The following is a 21,584-nucleotide window of genomic DNA, read 5'->3' as shown; positions in this document are numbered from 1 at the left end:
AAATGAAAACAACAGAACAAGTCGAAACAGAACAGCTCACTTTTTCTGTAAGTTTATATTTTATTGCTCTTTCACAGCAAACTCTTGTCTTATCACCTGTTATTTTCAATCATCTAGTGGGGAAAGGGCACTTCCCATTCACTCTCCAGTATGCACAGGGACTGCTGTACAGATGTTACTGTGCTCACTTGCTGTTATAACAGCTCACTCAGTCTTAGCAATGGTTATACTGAAAGAGGTATTTTCATTCTGAGTCCATTTTTTTTCCATTTTTGGCTGATTCCAAGAGATGTTTTAAGAACAAAATACTTAATCATTGCTCTATGTGGCTCACAAGCTGGTATTTTAAATTTTGGAATCAAGAGATTAAGATCTCTTAACCAGGCTCTCTGGCTACCCATCTTGAGTTTGATATTCTGCACCTTTGGTGGTTCCCTAAGTTGTTGGTCCATTCTTCAGTTCCTGAGCATCAAAATTTATACTTACAGAGTTCTGCATTTCAAATTGTCTCTCCAAAGATTGTTCATTGCTACCAAATATACAAGAAGCCTTCACTTCATGCAAGATGCCAGGAAATCAGGCAAGAGATTTTCAAATAATATGATAAAGATGAGGCTTTTTAATAGAAGTGAAAACACTCTTTCCAAGTGACTAATCTAGCATGTCCAGATCAGTGCTATTCAACTTTTAAATTATCATCAATGCCATAATAATAGTCAGCCCTGAGGCTGATCTGCAATCTTAATTAAAGTGTTGTGAAGTCAGTTCACAATAATGAATTAATTATCTGTAGTAGTTTTTATAAAATTCAGAGAAAGAAGTCCACTCCACAACTGGTATGGACTCAACAGATCTATGCAGATGGTTATCCTGGCTGGGCTGTGAGATAATTTATTTTTTTTTTATGCTGCACATACTCAGTCAGGCCCAGCTGCTGATGCTCTTAATCCATTCAAGCTAAAAAAACCCAAAAAATAAAAAAAATGCTTTAGTCTCTCTCTGAACTGAGTTTATGAGGATTCAGACAGCAGATGTTTTTAAATATCTTTTTAAAAGTTCTTAACAATATCTGCCATGTACAGAAGATTCACGTTGGAACAAGTGTCCAGACTTCTGTACACCTTTATAAAGAATGCAGGTATGCATGCCATGGTTGGAGATTTTGAAAATCATCTGTTTTATTTCTTAGAGTTTTATTCTACTGAATAAATCTGAGTAATAGCAGAAAAATAATGTTAAAGTATAATACGTACTACAGTGCAAATATCATTTTTCAGATGACAAATAGACACCTATCATCTCATATAAATCAGCAAGAAGAAAAATTTTTTGAGTTACTCATTTATTAGGAAGGTAGGTCATAAGAATATTTCCTAAATACTGCCACCAGTGTCATGTGTTATGTACCAACCCTTCTCTTCTCATGTTTATAGCTTCTTCTTCCACTTATCCTCAGTGTCAGCAGCTGCTGAACAAGGAACAGTTTTATAAAGGGAACAGAACACAATGAATACTGCAATTCTTTTTGTCCTGGTCTGAGTTTGGTTATTCTCCCCCTAGAGAGATGGCAACATTAGGTCCTCTGACCCTGTGGGATAAACCTTCCCTTGCAGTGCAGTCCTGCTCAGAGCTTTGCCTTTCATCCAGAGGGCGTGCTGGGCCATAATATGTGGCCTGAGGTCTCCCTTGTGTCCTAATCCAGGTTGGGTCAAGATCTCTCAGTCACCCAGACTGTTTGGGTTAAAATGCCACACTGATCCACACTGGGGATTGCATGTCCAGTCTCCATTTTACTCTTTTCTGTTCCTTTGCCTTAGTGACTTAATATTCTGTGAGGTCCTTTTATTTACCTCAAGCCTTCCACTATTTAATTATATCTTTGTTCTTATGTCACAGAATGGGGATAGAAAATATTTGTTGTTTTTGTTTGTGTTGGGGGTTTTTTCATTTGTTTTTCCAGCTATGCTCTGTGGATCATTCAATATTTTACATACATTTCTGATTTTTCCTTTTTCTTTTCAGGAAAAAATCCCAGTCTTTTCACCACCTTACTAGGAATTTGCATACTCTTGAGAAATCTTATTTTCTCTGAATTCCCTGTATTTATACCTTTATTTGTTGCAGTGGTTAGCAATTTCTTTACATATTTTACAAATTATTTACAAGTATTTGGCAGCCTCTATAGTCCCAACTGAAAAGTTTGTGGTTTTTTTCTAATACCCTGAACAGTTCATTTTTCTGCAACTGCAAAACTAGATTACTTCTTAATCATTCATATTTGGGTATTTGTCATTAAAGTCCTTGTAAAATTGCCATCAAACAGGTAAAGAGCATATCTTCTGTGTGAATAGATCAAATGTGAATAGATGAAATACATCCTATGAATATTATTAAAGCCAAATGGTAACTTTCAATGAACTGACTGCTCAGAGATGGAGATATTTCTGAAAATAAGACTCTGTGACCCAAGTAATGTAAAAGTTTATCAAAATTAAGATTTTTAAATGCTTAGATACTAAAAAAGAATGTCTTATTGTCAAGTTATCACAATACATTTAATAGCTGTATAAATTCAGTGTGAATGATTTCAGTGCAGAATGAAAGGAACACATTGAACAGCACTTGCATAAGGGAGAGATTTCCCACACTGGACATGTACATTGAACTTTCTTCATGATTGCTGGATATCAAGGGTATGGGGAGGCAATTAAAAAAATTACATAGACATCTAAGCTATCTCCTGGGATTTTAGAAAATGCCCGAAAGGCATCTGGTGTCTTTCAAGTTCAAAAGTGATGCCTAAGTAATTTAGCCATCTTCAGAAATTTTACCCATCAAGGAAGGGCCTGTCATGCCAAGATGCAGTTTCTTCTACTGAAACTGAAATCATGGGTTTAGGTTTATAATTTTAAGCAGTAATTTAATAGCTGACATGTTAAAAAATGAATAATTGAACCACATTTAGACATGAAATAACTTTTCCTACACCTTCTTTCCTTTTCCTTTTTGTTCCTCCAGTATTTCTCTGTAAAACTGCCTCTTCAAAAAATGAAATGGGGCAATATATTTTCACAGGTATTATTGATGCTCCTGTCACAGTTGTTTCCTGTCCACTGGGAAATTGTTCATTTACAATGAATCAGACCTCGACCATAGATGGAGCTTTGCAAGCTAAAAATATTTCCCTTTCCAATAATACAGAAAGGACTTGAAATAACATATTAAAAACATCATTGAGGGTACTGTAGATAACTAAAAAGTGACTTGAAAAGAATGAGTGTAATGTTTAACCTTATAAGATTATTGACTGGACTTCTACCATATCTATTTTTTATTGACTTTTTCTGAAATACAAGAATTACTCTGTATCTGTCACCATATTTATGAAAGAAGAGGAGAAGGAGAAAGAAGAGGAGGAGAAGGAGAAAGAAGAGGAGGAGAAGGAGAAAGAAGAGGAGGAGACAGAAGAGGAGGAGAAGGAGAAAGAAGAGGAGGAGACAGAAGAGGAGAAGGAGAAAGAAGAAGAGGAGACAGAAGAGGAGAAGGAGAAAGAAGAAGAGGAGAAGGAGAAAGAAGAAGAGGAGAAGGAGAAAGAAGAAGAGGAGAAGGAGAAAATTACAGGAAAGTTTGCTCATGACAGTCTTCATCACGTTCATTTCTGTATCCCAGTTTTAAACTGTTTGGACCTGTTTAGATTTCATGACCATTTTGCACCTGGGTACTTTCAAGTACATTATTTTTGATATCTAACAAAGTAAATGAGGTCGCAACACTCTGAAACAGAATGATAGGCAAAGTTAGTAAGGAAAAATGTTTAGAAATAAACTCCGTAAAATGGCTTTCAATTTTTTCAGTTGTCAGCTCTGTTTGAATGGCCAAGATTTTGTTTTGTTATTTCTATTTCAGTAAAAGGTATAATAAGTGCTTCAATAACTATCCTTAGCCCTGGTTTCCTCACAATTGGAATATAAACTCTGTCTCTGCCATCTTGACTTGTACCGTATGTAGCTGGGTAATGGCTGAGGATCCAGCCAATTTAGACCGATTCAGGATGGAAAATAACTTAAAATTGAAATGTTCCCAGTGTTCAGTGCCTCAATGCTTGACAAAACATTAGCAACCTTTTATGTTCGTGTGCAAATCCCTGAATTAATCAGAGGGGATATGAACACTACTTTGTTATGGTGGCATAAAAGCTCTAGAAAATAGCCCTTGTTTAGTTTTAAGTGCCACTATCATGAATAGGACATGATGCAGACATTAGGAGAAAAACAGAAATAAAAGCTAGCTTGAAAATCAATTGTACATTTTAATATTCACATCCCTTAGGAGGCTTCTCTTAAGTGGTAATTTATGAAAAAAAAGTATAATTGGGTTATGTCATTTATTTTTCTTCACACTCTGCTCACAAGAGGAGGGATGATCCACATTTGAACATTTTTATTTATTTATTCCTGATGCTTTAGAATATTTTTTTAACCTTTAAAAATCATGAAAACAAAATATATTGAAGCTACAGTGGAATTATAATTATCTGGGATTATAAAAAAAGCAAACCCAAGAGCAGTTTTGATGTCATTTAAGAGACAATGCAGAGCACAACCCCTATATGCCTTTTGTACCTCTGCAAATCTCTGGAAAAAAAAACCCAACCAAAAGCCCTTGCATTTAAAGTGAAAAAGCAGATCTTTAAGACAACATATCTCAGTGTTGTCAGTTGTTTACATTCTTCTCCTTGAGAAGTACTATCTGAATTCTCCACTGATGCATCATTTGTCTTTTCTGGCTATTCGCCATTTAGAACAATTAAACATGAAGCCTCAAGTATTTCATTATGTACTCACTAAAAGAGGGATTTTAATTCTTAATTATTTTTTTTCCTACAGGAAGTAAGAATAACTTCATCTATGATTCAGCCTCCTAAACTCATTCTCCTATGGTACTATCTCAAGCTACTAAATGAGTCTGTTCACATTGCAGAAAAACTGCCATTTGTTTTTTATTCTGAAATTATCTCCATCATTTCTCAACAGTTTGGAGACTGCTGTCTTTCTGATTCCCACGTGCTCAGCCTTGCCTTTTCTACTGCTATTCCATTTCACCTATGAAAATTAATAAAGTAATTTACTTGTTTCTGTATGAGTTTATTCTGCATTGATGATGCCTTCCTCTTCACAGTTACCATGAAAATTCTGACTGTGGTCATTGTGTCACAGAAGAGCAATCCAACCACAGTGACTATAAGACCTTTGCTGTCTCAGAATATAGGAACTTAACAGTCAGTATACAGAGAAAAAATAAAATAAGACTATGTCTCATACCCTAAATATTGATAAGCAGTTTCACGGATCAAGGTACGAAAACTTTCTTGCCCAGTACTCTTCAAGGTGGCTGTTACCTGCCTTCAAAAACAGAGACTTGTTCTGGCAGAGTTTTTCTAAGGATTATTAATACTTTTTGGTATTATTATTTTTTAATCTAGGGCTCTTGAGTTATTTTTGGAGAAAGACAGCAAAATGTTAATGAAACAGAAAATGCTGGGAATAGGATAAAATGTTGACAAAGGTATCCCTGAATTTTGTATGCCAATCAGGCATTGATGCTGCTGTTCTGAATCTACTGATGTATTAGTTCTGTCAGACTTTTCTAACCTTCTAACACTTCATGGGATTCATCATCTCCAAATCTAGCCTTTTGTATTAGAGGAATATTTCATCCCAACAAAAAATTATCAGATGGCATTGTTAAGGTTAATGGGAACTTCAAGCATAATGGTCACAAGGAGAGGTAAAACAGGGTTTTTTCCCCCTGATATGTATGTTACCCCATTTTTACTGGTTTTAATGCTTCAGACAACTATAAAAATATAAAAGTAAAGAAAGAAAGACTGCCAGTGTCACTGATAATAAACCAAAACCCTGATTTGAGCAAAGTGATCCTGGTTCTCATAAAAAATAGAGGTAATGACCAGGACATTTCTGAAAGTATTATCTTCAGAGTTGTTTAAAGACTGGGCTGCTGAATTTATGACTCATCGTTCAAAAAACTGTTACTGAGTAGTTTCTCATGGCTCAGAAAACTTGTATAGCTTCTCCAAGATAGTATTTTTCCTTTTGTATTTTTTTGCTGTAATTGCACATTTATATCATTATTGTCATGACATTTCTGTATTATGTTATTTTTGAAGCCGGTCACTGATTGCAAGGTCACAGGAACTTTTGAAGTCTTATGAAAGCAAATATTAAATATGCATATGAAAATGTAATTGAATTAAAAGATAAGACTTTCTTTACTGATATATTCAAGTTAGCTTTTTTTGTGTTGACCTATGGATATAAGCATTTGATTTCCATTGACTTTGGAGGCCTGTTGCACGTTTACCTTTATGCATTAATTTAACATTTTGGTGCATTGAGAATTGGTGCTTTGCATCTTGTCAGATCTCAGTCCACTGTTCAGCACAGTTTAGACAATGACCTTCTTCATCATGCATCATGTAGCAAAAGAGAATGAAGGAACAATAATCAACCCTGTCAGTTGTTAAGAAGAAGCATTTGCCTTAAAGCTCACTAATGTATAGAAATTCCCTTTCTGACAATAGAAAGGAAATTATTCAGCACCCTTTATTAAAGATTCTTGCAACTTTTAGGCATTTTTTAAAAAATGTACCCAAACCAATTCTTATAAAAGTCAAAGTTACAATGTATGAATATGTTCTCACAGAACCATTTTTCCTTTAGAATGAAATATGCTATTCTCTTTTCCTCTCCTTGTCTAATTCTGTTATAGTTAGGTTAATTTATATAGGAATATTATATCACAGATTTCTGGAGCTGTGCTAACAAAGATAAATGGAAGCAAGGCTTTCAATAAAGCTTTGCAAACAATTCCATTATAGCTTGTCAAATGCAAACAGAATCTCAGCTGTAAGTTGTTTCATTTATATGTCAGTTTTGTCAACATCACTGACTAAAAGTATAGACCTGTACTATTCAATCTCTGCACAAAAGAATAAATTGACAATTCAAGTATGAAGCTTTTAACTATGTTTTTAGCTCTGCCATTTCGTACTGCCATACAAGATCTTGTACCAAAAAGAAGAAGAATTTCTGGAAAAATCTGTCAGCAAACTTCTAAGTTATTTGAATACTAATAAGGTATTCTAAGTGAGTAGTGCAGGAGACCTACATATTTTGCTTCTCCTTTTTTACATTATTTCCATGCAAGTTGCAAGAGACAAATAACTAATAAAAATATTAACTCTGATTTATAGTTTGTTCCTACTATGTTCATGATGCTATTGTGCTTATAATTTACAACTGTTTACAAATAGATGTTTCACTGTTTGCAGGAACTGAGTTCTAAGAGCTTTATTTTTCACATCTTTTATGCCACCATGCTAAAGTTTGTATGTGCCTATGGTATTCCTATTTCCAAATAAACCAGTCTACCCAGGAAGTGTAATCCTATGGGCAAGAGGAAACATGCAGCCCAGAGTCACAGATAACCTGGCAAAACCCTGGCATTCTTTGCAACCCTGTCTTCCTGCTTGGGAATCAGTTTGTAGATTTCAGAGAGAGAATCAATTATTTGATTAGGCAAAAGAATGTATTTATGTAACGTTTGAAGATTACAGGATGAGTTAATTATTTCTCATTTAATTGTCTTTTATATATCTTTACAGGTTCTGTAAAAACCTATAAATCAAACAAACAAACAAAAAAAAACCAACCCAAGAAAAACAGGAAGCCGGTCACCATAATGTTGCAAGAGGAACCTCTCTTAGGGTACGATGCTCCAAGGTCCAACCAGGTGTTCCAGCAGAAACTCACAAATAGTGCTCTGAGTCTGTTGCCCTCAGTGTTGACCAGCCTGGCGCGGTGCTATTGCTCTGAGAGCACCCAATCTCTCTGCTGGCTTGCTCAGGACTGAGCTGAGCTTGTGCTTCAAGCCTCACCTTGTATTGGCCCCCTAATCCTGCTCATGCGCAGTGGGGGCCCTGCCCTAATCAGGCACAGGTGGGCTTAACACAAGCTCATGCCCACTACCTGGTAATTAGTGGCACCTGGTTGCCTCATTTCACTACACCATAAATCCAATCCAATGTCAATTATTAATTCAAGAAATTAGATATAATTAGCAAATCAAGCTCAGCTGTGGGACTGAATTGAATCTTAGACCATTGAATTAATACATTCAATAATCAAATACATAAGCTAATACAGGCTGCTATCAGCTCTCATAACTCTTACCAAAGGAACTGAAGTAGGTTTTTTTAGTTTCTTATCCACAATAGAAGCAATCATTTAAACATGCCCTACTGTAAAAATCCAAATCCACTGACATTCAACCCTCAGGTCAAACTGAGAGATTTTTTCCTGAAAATGCCTTCTGTACTGGGCAGCTCCTGTCTACCCCTGCTTCTTTTTGTTCCCATTCAGTCTGCATTCTGCAGCCCTGAATCTGAAACTGATCATAAATGTTTTCTTACAGAGGTAAACTACATTCTCTGGCAGCTCATGCAAATATTTTAAAGGAAAGCGCTGTTGTGTTTAACAAGGAGAATTCCTTTAGCTTTCTAGAGCTAGGAAATTATTCTCAGTGCATTCCCAAGGGATGGTAATTACTCCTTAAAGAAAGGAAGGCTGAATATACATGTACATGTGTACATGTCTATAATGTGTACAATGTGTACAAGTGTAAAATATATTGAAAAAGGTATAATTTATAAAAAAGATGTATAAAAACACGAGAAAACCAGAAGTGAGACCTAAAATCTGTAGACTTTGTGACATTTCAAGGCATATGCTATTAGAATCTGTGTTGTATTTCAGAAACAAAAGATAATTTTTCTTTCCTTTGATGATAAACAAGTGTGATACTAAGAAACTTTTCTGTTCCTTCCTTAGACAGCTGGAGAGCATACTTCTGTGGGTAAACTAATCGGTTACTAAAAAATAAAGCCATTTGGCAATGACTGATTTTGGCCTTGATAAGATGGTTAAATCAATTAGGGTTGAACATATAACAAATTTTGGAGATTAAAAAATATTTTAATGGAGTACAGTAACTCCAAAAGGCTTAGTCTAACAAATAGAAATTAAGCTTTGTTCGAGATCTTTCAGATTTTAATTTGTGCACATCTGCGCTAATTTAAACTTTATTGGTGTGATGCAGACTCAAACCCAAAAGAATGTCAGTTGGGGAAAGGGATGATGAATAAGATGGAGAAGAAATATTCTGCCCTTGTAGGAACCGTCTTAAGCAGGGACTTACAAGGTTGTTTCCATTTTACTGTTTAAAACTTTACATAACCTTTTTTTATTGCCTGTGGGTAACAGCCAATCAATGTCCTATGTTGTTTACTTAATTATCCTGAGAACAATCTACATAATTATCTTGCTATAATTGGTGTTTCTACTATTGTTGTTTTATTTATTTTATAAACCATTAGCTTTATTAGCAATACAATTTTCATGCCAATAAACATATTAGAATATCTAAATTTCTTCCTTGCAGTTAAATACTCATAAGCTTAAGACATTGCTTATTGAAAGTCACATGACATCAGCTAATTACCAACATTCTATAGCAGAATACATTCATAATTTACTAAAAATAATTGTTTCTCCTTAGTATTCTGCAGCTATTCCTATGACAAGAAAGTATTACTCTTCTAATGAGCCATCCTCATTAGCAGCCAGCCTTACCTATTGAGTTGCCCTTCCTGTTTCCTGCATTTATGGAAGAAGACTAAAATAATGCTGCTCCCATACCTTGTTCAAACAACATGGTTGCCTGTATTAGAATCCAGGCTTCTGGCATCTTTTTTGTAGATGAGCAAACACTTTTTCCATGACAGGAACAGATGCAAGCTCCCTGAGTCTTACAGACCAAACAACAGGAGGCTGCACTGCAATGCTTCCTAGAATGTTAGAAATCAAAGCTGAGAGATGGGCTCTACAATTTGAACATTTACAGTGTACTAATATGGTTACAGGTCTCCCAGGGAGGGCTGTGCATGGTCACCAATGTTTCCCTTCACATTCAAAAGGCCTATAGATAACAAAATGTTTACAGTTCTGTCTTTATGACCTCTGAAGAAAGCAATCCAGGTATACCATTTGAAAAAGAAGAAAATCATACGTTCCAATTTTTGGGAAAAAATAGGAAGTCTTAAAGTACAGGCTGTTTGAACAATCCCCATTCTGAGAGCTCTTCACAGTATCAGAGCAAATACCTGAAAACATTAAGAACAGCAACTCAAACAGATCCTACTCTCTCTTTAAAGAAAATAATACCCAGTTTTAGCTACAAACATTTTAAACTCAGTGAATTGAAAATAGAAACAACAAATATATCTGTACTAATTACCAGACACAATAAAAGAAATAAATGTTACCAAATACTCATGAATAATTGTGATTACAAAACCACTGGAGTAATTATTTTTTTCCCAGAAAACATGTCTAAATAGAAACAAATTCAAGGCACATGTGATATGCTTGTGGATAAGCCCTGAACAGAAGGAGAGGTTAACATTTTTAGCTAAATTATGCATTGCAAATGGCTCACTCAGTTTTGTTTCATTTGCATAAGTGGCCCTGGTTCAAAAACTCACTGATTGCAATGGAAACAATTTCACTGGCTTAATTTTTTATTTTTTAAGAGCTGTAAGATAGGGGGAAAACAGCACATAACACCCTTTTACAGACCACTGTCCTATGCTTAATTAACATGGTAACAACTTTTTTTTTTTTTTTTTTTTTTTTTTTTTTTTGCGAGTTAAGTTCTATAATTGACTGTCTGGTGTAAAGACATTAGAATTTTACTGAAAATGGAAGATAAACAATTTCCATTTGCAGAAAGAAATACTCACTAAGACCTGGTGCTTCATCCCCTTAAGTTATGTTTCCCCAGGAAAATAAAAATGTCTCTTACTAATGGTCTTTGGATAACTTTGTATTTTAGGGATGTTAAGACAAAAAAAACAACATATGCCGTTAGCTTGGTAAATTTGCTTCTGTTTAGGGAAGTGGTAATGAGTTGCCTGGAGGTTTACATCAATGAGTTCTGAGACATGGAAGGAGGAAAGGGAGGAGTGATAAATCAACTTCTGTGATTTTTCTACATTATTTTTAAACCTTGCATCTTTCAGCAGTGTTACTTAGTCACCACTGTTTTTAAACTGTTAAGAGTACCCTTACTGGTCTTCTGTAAATCATCAGCCATTGAACTAGAAAGCTCACAAAAATAAAATGTATGATGTATCATTTACAAAAAAAATTAAAAAATAGTCAATCAGTAACTCAGATATGCATTATTTCTCATTCTGTCAAATAATTCAGGAGGTGTTATGACTCGACCTGAGAAGTAATTTTCAGACTACAACATAAGAGAGAAAAAAAATCTGCTTAACAACTAAGAATGGGATTTTTTCATTATTTTTTATTTAAAGTTGATACTTTCATAGGGCTGTCCAGAGCTCTACAGAGGTATGTCCTACAGGTACTTATTTTTATTTCTACTTCATGTCTTTGCACCATTCTCACAGTGAGCTGCTGCATCTGCTGGTCATGATGGACAATTTTGTTGTGAGTACAGTCACAGTTAAGGAAAATAGGAGAACATTTACAAAGCTCTTCAAGATTTTTGAACCAATAAGGAGCCTAGAGTGCGAGGGTTAAAAAAGGGACCTAGCCAGTATGCTGATCTTGTCAAAGAATTGACTCTGGAGTCAATGCTATCTCTGATAAAACTCTACAGAAACATTGCTTGAAATATCAGCTTAGTATTTGCAACTTGGAAAATGCAATTATTTTCCTTCTATTTTTCCTTATTTAACTAAATTAATTATTTTTCTGGGGTTTTTAGGCCTTCATGTGATTACTTAAGAAGTAAACTCCTCATACACAGCTGCAGTTCATTTATGTTCAATAAAGGAACCCTCTTTGGTATAGTTTTAGATTTCAGATTTTCAGTTCTGGCTGAGAAATATGAACTTACATCAACTTCACATTTGTATATAGAAGCAAAGATGGGCCATTTGGACATGCATTGGTTCCAAATTTGGCACAAAGTCAGCCAAAGCAACTGAACTTCTGTGAGCAAAACTGAATCTTGGATCTAACTGATATATTTTTACTAAAAGAATCATGACCAAAGGTCTTTGAGGAATTACTGCACTGTAATTCACTTGTGACACATTGTTTTAACCTAAAGGGAGATCTGGATAAAATTAACAATTGAAAATGAACAGTAGTTTTGGGTCAGAATACTTACTGCACTAGAAAAGCCATCTTCCTGGACATAATGTGGCATTTTCTTTTTTATCCACATTTATAAATGAGCAAAAGGATATTTCTACAAGTTAGAAGACTAATCTGGAGTTTGGGAGCTTCACACAGTGCTTTGTCCATAGAGGATTTTTTTAGTCTTTTTTCTACTTGAGTAAATCAGTGATGTTTTTCATGTATCAGTGAGTTAAACCCATAAAATCAACACTTTCTTATCTGAAAAGAGTTTTGGGAAGATTAATAGATTAAAAGTGATGAGTAATATAATTACTATAACAGGAACAGGTCTCTTAGAACTACTGGGGGCAGATATATTCAGAAAAACAAAGAGTGTTTAAACTTTAACTAAATGCATTAAAAAGACATTATGATCATTCACTTAATGTTACCATAACTTAGGTGTTAAGTCGATTATATTGATTACAGCTGTGACAGTGTAAGGATATAAATAAGGTAAAGACTGTAGGAAGACACAGTGTCTTTTTTTTTTCCAAATCAATTGGTATAGCTTGAGAAACGAGGCAAGTTTTTGGATCCATAAGCTCTTCTGCTATCAGAAATTGAAAAAGTAATCTTCAAAGCTAAATGCAAGTTGCTGAAGAAGTGCTGTGAATGCAACAAGATTTGTTAATCAGACTGTCTGAAAGAAAGAAGTTGATACCAGAATTCTATTAAAAGAGAAAGATGAGACGAATTACCATGATCCATGAAACTGTTATATCTAATGGTTTTTATGATTTTGTAGAGCTGATATTATTTTCCAGCCTAATATTTTGAAGGTTGTTTGGTTTAATTTTTTTTTAAATGTAGGTTTATCTTAGGAATTAATACTGAGATGACAGAGGTGAGGTGACTGATTTTTTTATTTTTAGTGATTAGATTTTCACCTAGTCAGTCATTACTAAGAGAATATTAGCATATTTTCTATGTAAGCTTATTCTAGTGTGTGACGACTGTTTAATTGCATGCCAGTAATTTCCACATCTGTATGTACTGACACATTTGCATGTGTTGCTCAGATATAGTCAGGTTTGATTTTGTGCCTGACCTTGGAAATATTGTTTAAGAAAGGCTGAGAGCCTGATTGAATACCAGGTTCTGCAAAGGTATTTTCCCAGGCAGGACCTTTGATTTTTATAACTCTTAATTGCCTAGTGATTCTAGATTCCAGAATGAGTAAATAACTTTAGAAGATGCTAGAATGGTTCAGCACTTGTTTTCTCTCTATTCTGTAGTCTCTGTCTACAAAACATTTGGACTTTTTTTCTGTAAAAGTCTGCTTGTTGGATAAAATTCTCATTTGGATCATAGAGAAGGGAATCACAAATTCCCCAGAGCACACACAGGTGCTTTCCTGTGAACTTCTTTAAATATTAATTAGAGAGTTTGACAGAGTTATCACATGTGCAATACACATCAATGACTTATTTTTATTTGTATTGTGGGGTAAATCTTTATGATAAAGTCAGTAAAGAAAATCCAACATGTGAGTTGATTCCTCTCTACATGGAATCTACATGTGAGTACTGGGCTCATTTGCACAAAAGATTTCTGGAGAAAGTAGATACTCAGTTCAGTCAACATTTTGTTAAGAGCAGTGGAAGGCCACAGGCAGATTTATGTCAGCATTCCCTAACATACAGATAGTGCAAACTATATGCATTGCTACTAAACAAAATGTTGAGGCATTTAATCCAGATTTTCCTCTAATCTCTTTTATCTGTTTAGCTTAGGTTTTTCCACTGCTAGGACAGCTTCATATTCTGTGAAATCACTGAAATTAAAATTTAATTTTGTCTTAATTTCCAAACACATAAAGAACCCCACTCTCCCTATACCAATTTTTTTTGTTTAAAGCAATACTAAAGCAACAGCTATAAAATTAATTTTAAGAAAACTTACCTGAAGAGTTATTGCACCCATATGCCATTAATTTGAAATGAAGACCAAATTATCAACCGATCAAAAGCTGTTGCAGCAAGATTTGGGGCTATGCTCCCTGATAAGAATCATGAAAAGCACTGGAAGAAGAATAATTACCTGAAACCACAGGAATATCTGTTCAGCTTCACCCTTCCACTCCCTGCTTTGTGTTCCTCACTCTTTAGGCATATTTATTTATGGAACACTTGATTCCCTTTTATTATCAGAGTAATTGGATATATATGTAAGAAGGCTTACATTTAAAGCTTACCATTTAAATACTACTACTGTTAAATGATCAGCATTCTATATTCTAAAATGTGAAATGTTTTAACTCATTAGAGTAGCTTTTTAACTTCAGACTATTTCTTACTATTTTTAGAGAAAATATTTCATCCTAATTTTAAAGCCAGAACTGCCAGAATCTCAACAGTCATTGCCATGAAATGACAGTGAAAATAATATCAAACTTTAATTTAATCAGTCAGTTACATAAGATCACTGACTTTGTTGTTCTATTCTGAGTTAGACAAAAGGTAACTGAAAGAGTATTTGGATTATGGAAAGATGTTTGTTTAAAGGAATCTTTAAAAAAACAAAAACAAAACAAAAAAGCAAAAACCAAACCGCAAACCCAAACCTCTGTTAAACAGAATTCCAGAAGCACTGACTCTAAGCTGGTTCCATAGCTTTATCTTCATCTTTCTCATTGAAGTCGGTGTGGTGGACACTACTTCAAATTTTTTGTATTTTTCATTTATTTTTAAACTGGAGACATGTTCACCTGTCCATATTACAGACACCTGTGTCTGCCATTTCAGATTCTATAAAGTATTTAGAATTTCCTTAAAAGAGTTAACCAGTATGACAATGGACTTAGAGGAGATATATGTTCTTCTGAGACAGCTGCTTGAAGCAAGGAAGGACACATTGGCTGTCTAAATTACCTCTAGATATCAATTTTGAATCAACTAAAGCCCACCATAGATTATGAATAAATACAAGCCTTATATTTTCTTATTTAAATTTGCATGTTCATGTTTCCAAACATCTTCCCCTCTGTTATTCTCCTTTTTACTTCCCTCAATATGATGAGTTCTTCTGAAAATGTGGCACTCAAAATACTCTAGCTAAGACCTACCATTATTAAGTAGAATGAACTATTTCTCAAATACATATTTATGCTATTTTTGGAAGCATTCTTTTCTTTTTATGCAAACCTCTTTCAAAACACACTGTTGCCTGACTTCACTGGTCATTTAAAATTTCTTAAGTCAACATCTTGAATACCAAATAATTCCTGTGTAGAATATGATCCATTTCAAATAACTCAATAAGAGAATTAATAAAAAGTTTCCATTGTAAATACCAGCTAGAAACTTGGTATGATTCAGTGACCTGAAAACAAGGAAGTCTATCACTTCTACTTCACAAGCATTTTCTAACACCACGAATCTCATGAAAGAAAAACATTTCTAGCAAAGTTTCAAAAGAATTCTGTATAATCAAGATGACATCAACCTCATCTGTTGGGGACTGAGAATTCTATGAATCAACTACCTTAAATTATTCAGCAAAGTTCTTTCTGAACTTTGCCCTTCAAATAACTGCAACTTGAAAATTTTATTTCTTTGTTTTCTTATGTGCAATTCCAGAAAATCTGTATCACTTCCACACTGTTTTTTGAACTCTTTCCATAGACTTGCCACCTAGCAATTATGCTGTAAAAACCTGGGCAGGGTGATGATTCACCACTTTCAAATTTCAGGCACATCGTAAAATCTTCACCTCCTGCACAGTGAGGGCGGCTACGCTCCCTGCAGGCAAAATTACTTAAAAGAAGCTCACCGAGGATAAATCAACCCCATCAGAATCACACACTGCAAAGATAGATAGCCCAGCTTACATACAAGATGCCTTGCACATTATTCTGAAATGTCAGTAGCATTTATATCTGTTTTTAAAGAGAAAGGTAAGGCTCCTACGCAGATCCAACTTTTATTTTTTCACCATTTCATAAAGAAACACAGTCACAGTTCCTATATATTCTGAATATTTATATAAATTCATCTGATTAGGTTAGGAACGAATGGAAGATTTTCCATCACTTTGATGTTTTTTGATACACATCAAAATGGAAAACTTTGAACTTTTTTTTTTCTATTACATATTTTAATAAGTTAAAATATACATCTCACTCCTCTCATGTTCGGTTATGAAACTGAGCAAAACAGCTGATACCAGAGCTGGTACTGATATCAATTCGTAGTTTTTTACATGGCTGCAATGCAGATAAAAATGTTAATTTAGATTTTTTGTCTGAACCTACCTGTAAGTTACATTATGTTTTCCGCTTGACTGGATCTTTGCTTATTCAAGACTCACATTAATTGACTAAAATGATTTTCATTTTTTAAATAATGTATGTGAATTTCAAAGAACCTGAAAAGTTCACAAGAATGATAACTGCTCAGAATATTTTGAATGTTTAATGATGGTTATGGTTCTTGCTTCAGAAAATATTTCACTGTCAATGAATTCTCTTGTATAGCTATTTTCATTTATACATAAATGTGTGACAATACAACTGCTGCCTGTGAAAATCTTTTATTTGCATATAAGAGGAAGTTTCATATGCAAAACTTATATCCAAACAATGTAAATCTGTCATGATAGGTGCAATTTCAGACCTGTATATAATAAATTATTTTCCTTTCCATTTAAAAATATAAACAAGTGGTGCCTGGATGATTTCAGAGGCAATGCACAAAAGTGCATTGAAATTATTTCAGAGAACAATTCATTACATTTTATGATATTCTGAGCAAATTTCATGCTCACAAAATTGATTCATTCAAGAGAACCTAAATTATTTAGACAACTTAAATAAAAGGTTATGGCTATCACATGCTCCAATTTTAAAACATTGGAATACTGAGAACTTTATATATTTTTTCCTGTTTTCTTTTGGCTAATATGAACATCAACAAATCATTCAATTTTATAATTTATGAATATGAAAACTATCAAAATTAACACCTGAGGCCTGACCTATAATAAAGAGATTAACAGACGGTCTTCTGCTCCCTTAATTCTCAATACACTTTTTGGAATCTCTGTATGGCAGCTTCATTTTCTGCAGTACTCAGTACAGATCATTCCACTGCATACTGAGCACATGAAAACCTGTCCTCTTGATTTGGCTCATAAGTGGGAGCTGAATTGTTTTGAAAATATGGCTCTTGTGAGCCAAATTCTTGAAAAAATTATATTTATGCTTAATATTTACTCAAGGAAAAGCCCCAGTCATGCTGTGACTTAAATTTCAAGAAGTTTACCATAGAAGAATCAGTGTTACGAATCACTGAGACAAATACTTTTATTTAATTAATTTAGTAGAATATTTGTGAACAACCTCGGGATTACATTAGGCTCATGGTTTATTAATTCAGATTATTTTAAAAATACATTTATTCTCCCTTTCTTTAATTAATGGAACTAAACCAAAATATTGCATCTAATTTTTAAAAGAGATAGCATCAAATGAGGGTAGGTGGTGCAAACCTACCTGGTGCTTTCATCGAGGCAGTACATGACCTTCATTATGTTCTTTAAAACTAACCCCATGGAAGAGGAAGTCTGCCTTATCTTGTTTCTCTGAGCTTCTGCTTTTCCCATACACCTGCAGCTGGTTCCAATCCCAGTTAGTACCTTGTAGCACATCACCTGAGAAGGAAAGAAGGGGAGGGCAAGCAAGCAGCTGCTGGCAAAAAAATTAAAAAATTTATACAGAATGAAACAAGGATCATGGTGTGAGGTTAGCAGTGATACAAAGTTTGGAAGCAAGAATCTCTTATTTTAAACCATGAATTCTGAGAATTGATTGTATCAACCAGGATAGTGAATCCTATTTACATACAGTCAGGTCAGTTATTACATAGATTTAGACAAAAAAAGATAACCAGGTTTTTCTGTTTCAAAAGTCACTGTTATTAGTATTATTTTGTTTTAAAAATACAATGCAGATGTGAATGGAATTAAAGGCATAAAATTTGCTTTATTTGAGAAAATGTCTTGTGTTTGGTGCTTATATGTTATTGCCATTAAACCATTATGAAGAGCACTTAGACCACCAAGCTTGTTTCATTTTAACAGCTTCATGCCATAACATGACCTAAAGAAAATGGAAACACGTCAATCTGCTCTTACTGTATCACCCATATTTGGATTGATCTGTAGAATTTATCTATTTTTATTGATTAACACATCACCTCTCAGCTCAAATTCAAAACATTAGAGAATAATTGAATTCAGATTAAGGTAAATCAAATCCTTAAATAATAATACCACGGGCCTTTTGAATCTACACTCACAACAACAAATCCTTTTAAGGTCCCCAAAGCAAAATTAGTGCCATCTAGTATGTACGGGGGCAGAGGGGAGTAAGAGACCAATTTAATGTGAATTAATCTGCAGTTCATTAGCAAACACTAATGCTGCTTTTGGGAATGAAGGAAATTAGCAGGATTATAATTATAAGCAACAAGTGTCTTCATAAACATCTAATTGCTTGTCAAGGATGTACAATATACTGTGTAAGGCTGTTAGGTAGGATTCTTGCATGCCATAAATCAAGTTTTCAGTTGTGTAACAGATTGTGTTTGTAATGTAAAACTGTTTCTGAAGAGATATTACAGTGACCAAAGTAATTTCACAGGTGTCAGAAGACCTGGTGAATTGTAATAAAAAATGAATTAAAGCATGGTTTCTTTCTTTATCTGTGTAGATTAGGCATACTACCCTACAGCTATAGCCAGATACGACTATCAGATAAGTCTGCTCATAAAGACAATAAACCAGCACTAGACCCTGAAGGAGGAGCTTCAAAGAGAAGAACTCATGCATCAGGCTTTCTGGTCTCTGTCAGGGTTTGTGTGTGTCCACAGAAATGCAAGCAGTGTTGTGAAAGAAGAGAGGCAAGCCAGTTCCCAGTAAGTCACTTTCTTTAGTCATAGAGAAGAGATTGGCTGTCAGGGGAATCAACTTAGATATTGATTCCTATGGGGGCTTGTTAGGTTATGCAGCAGACATCCAGCATAAAACCTTGAATAACAAACAAGCCTGCCAGGCAGAATTGTTATGATGCCCGTGGCTGCTCTAACCACTCTCTTCTAGCAGGATCACTTGATGGGATACTATAAAGAGCATGAAAGGGATTTAGAATATCTATGTTGCCTAGAAACTGACTTAGCCTTTTTATGGGGGAAAAATTTCTACACTCTCAACTCTTCAAAGCCTTTCCTGTTTTTAGTAGGTTACAGACTGTATTTTGGATTCTGATTCCAAACAGCTTTGTGAATGCTACAGGAGATGAGTTGTTTGTAAAACTTGCTTGATACAAATTTCATGAATGTAAAATCCATTGATTCCAGAAAGACTTACATGAAAGGCTTGAAAGAGAAACATTTCTACATGCATTTTATGCCTGTTCTAAATTTGATTTTGCACTTTCCGCCTCATTTTTATCGTTTGTCAGTTTAAAGGCCTGCATCAGTGATACAACCATTTGCAAGGTGACAGGAGTGCCACACAAACACACAAATAGATTAAAGTTTCTGCAGCTACATAGATCTAGATTAATGACTGCTGTGTTTCTTATAAATGTGCTTTTGACAAGATCCTCAGATGAAATATCCTGTTCTAAAAAACTAAGAAACATAAAGAATACATTGAAGTTGCTTATAAAATTTAAATGTGTAGATATTCCTTTTGCCTTTCATTTAAGCAGTATCCATAAATACTACTGAGGATGGGGACATAAAAACAGCAAGGATGAACTACTGCTCCTCTTGGTTTAGCTTCCAGTGCTATTGACGCAGTTCTTCAAATATTCTTACACAAACTTCCCCTGGATTTTAACATTGTTTTACTTGGCTAAGAGCAAAGCAGGCACTGAGAGCCTTCTGTTTCAGTGAACTTGAGTTAAATGGGAAGTAGAGACTGCTCAGAAGTGACAAACTCTTTGAAATGTGTCTTATGTAAGCAGATGTTAAAAAAGGGACATTAAGCCAATGCCAGTGAAAATGCAGTTTTCTCCAGTGTCCTCTGTAATCATGAACTTAAATGTATGTATTCCATGTTGAGTAAAGGGAAAATTGAATGTGAAAGCTGGGACATTCTCGTAAATCCTACCCAAAACTAGAAAACTTCATATACAGTGAAGTTCTTTCTGACCTCCTTTCCTTCCAAGGAAAAGAATTTGTAAGGTCTGATAAGACACTTAAACTATAAAGGTAAGTTACATAGACAAAGGAAAGACCTTTGTATTGTAACAAAAAAATATATAGATATAATAATATCTTCCAAGATATACTGTTAAATAACAGCATTTCATAAAATCCCCATTAATACAGTGCATTGTTGTCCTGACAACCTCAAGATCCTCTGGATTCATTAAAGTTGAGAAAACCTTGAAGTAGGCCTTCTTGGGGAGGTATTTTATTTTATTGGCATTTGTAACTGAATCACCTTAAGACTATCTAGAGATTTTGTTATTTAAAGAAAGTTCTCCCTTTGTTTACAGCTTTAATATACTTTGTGTATCACCACTATTTCCCTCTGGGTTAATCTTGTGTGAAACAGATACTATTAATTTTGCAAGAGCATTCAAGTTGTCACAGATACTTTTGCCAGAATATGCAGCTTGAGGTTGACTCCAGCAGTCACAGCTAAGCAATCAAACGTGTTCCCTTCACCAAAATTTTCTCTCTTATCTCTGTGTTTAGATTTTTAACAGTGTGATTTCAGTGTCTGGCACTGTCTCATACAACATCCTGGTCTCTAAATTGGAAAGAGAGAATTCAGTAGATGGACCACTAAGTAGGTAAGGAATTTGCTGGAAGGTTGCACTCAGGGAGTAGTGGTCAACAGCTTCATGTCCAAATGAAGAACAGAGAGAAGTTGTGTTTCTCAAGGGTCTGTTCTGGGACTGGTACTTTTCAACATCTTTTTTAGAGATATCATTTTGGTATCTCTATGGAACTGAGCTCAACCTCAGCAAGCTTACTGTGATTGTGCATTAAATTTGTGTAACTGTGCATACAAATGACAAGAAGAAAAACTTGCATATACACGTTGCATGTCAACAGGAATGAAGTTAGGCAGAATTTTCATTAAATACTGAACAACACTCAAGGTTCAAAATTGGAAGGTATTTTTTTGGTTTTGATAATGATTTGATATTTTGATTTCCCATGAGAAAAATTGGCCTCTACAACTTGTTTCTTTTCATTCAAAGTTTGTATTACTACAGTGATAGTTATAAAAAATACATATTATTGTAACCAATTTGTATTTTGCTAGCAG

Source organism: Calypte anna, chromosome 5A, assembly GCF_003957555.1.
Source record: "Calypte anna isolate BGI_N300 chromosome 5A, bCalAnn1_v1.p, whole genome shotgun sequence".
In the NCBI taxonomy this organism is placed as follows: Eukaryota; Metazoa; Chordata; class Aves; order Apodiformes; family Trochilidae; genus Calypte; species Calypte anna.
This window is presented reverse-complemented; position numbering follows the sequence as displayed.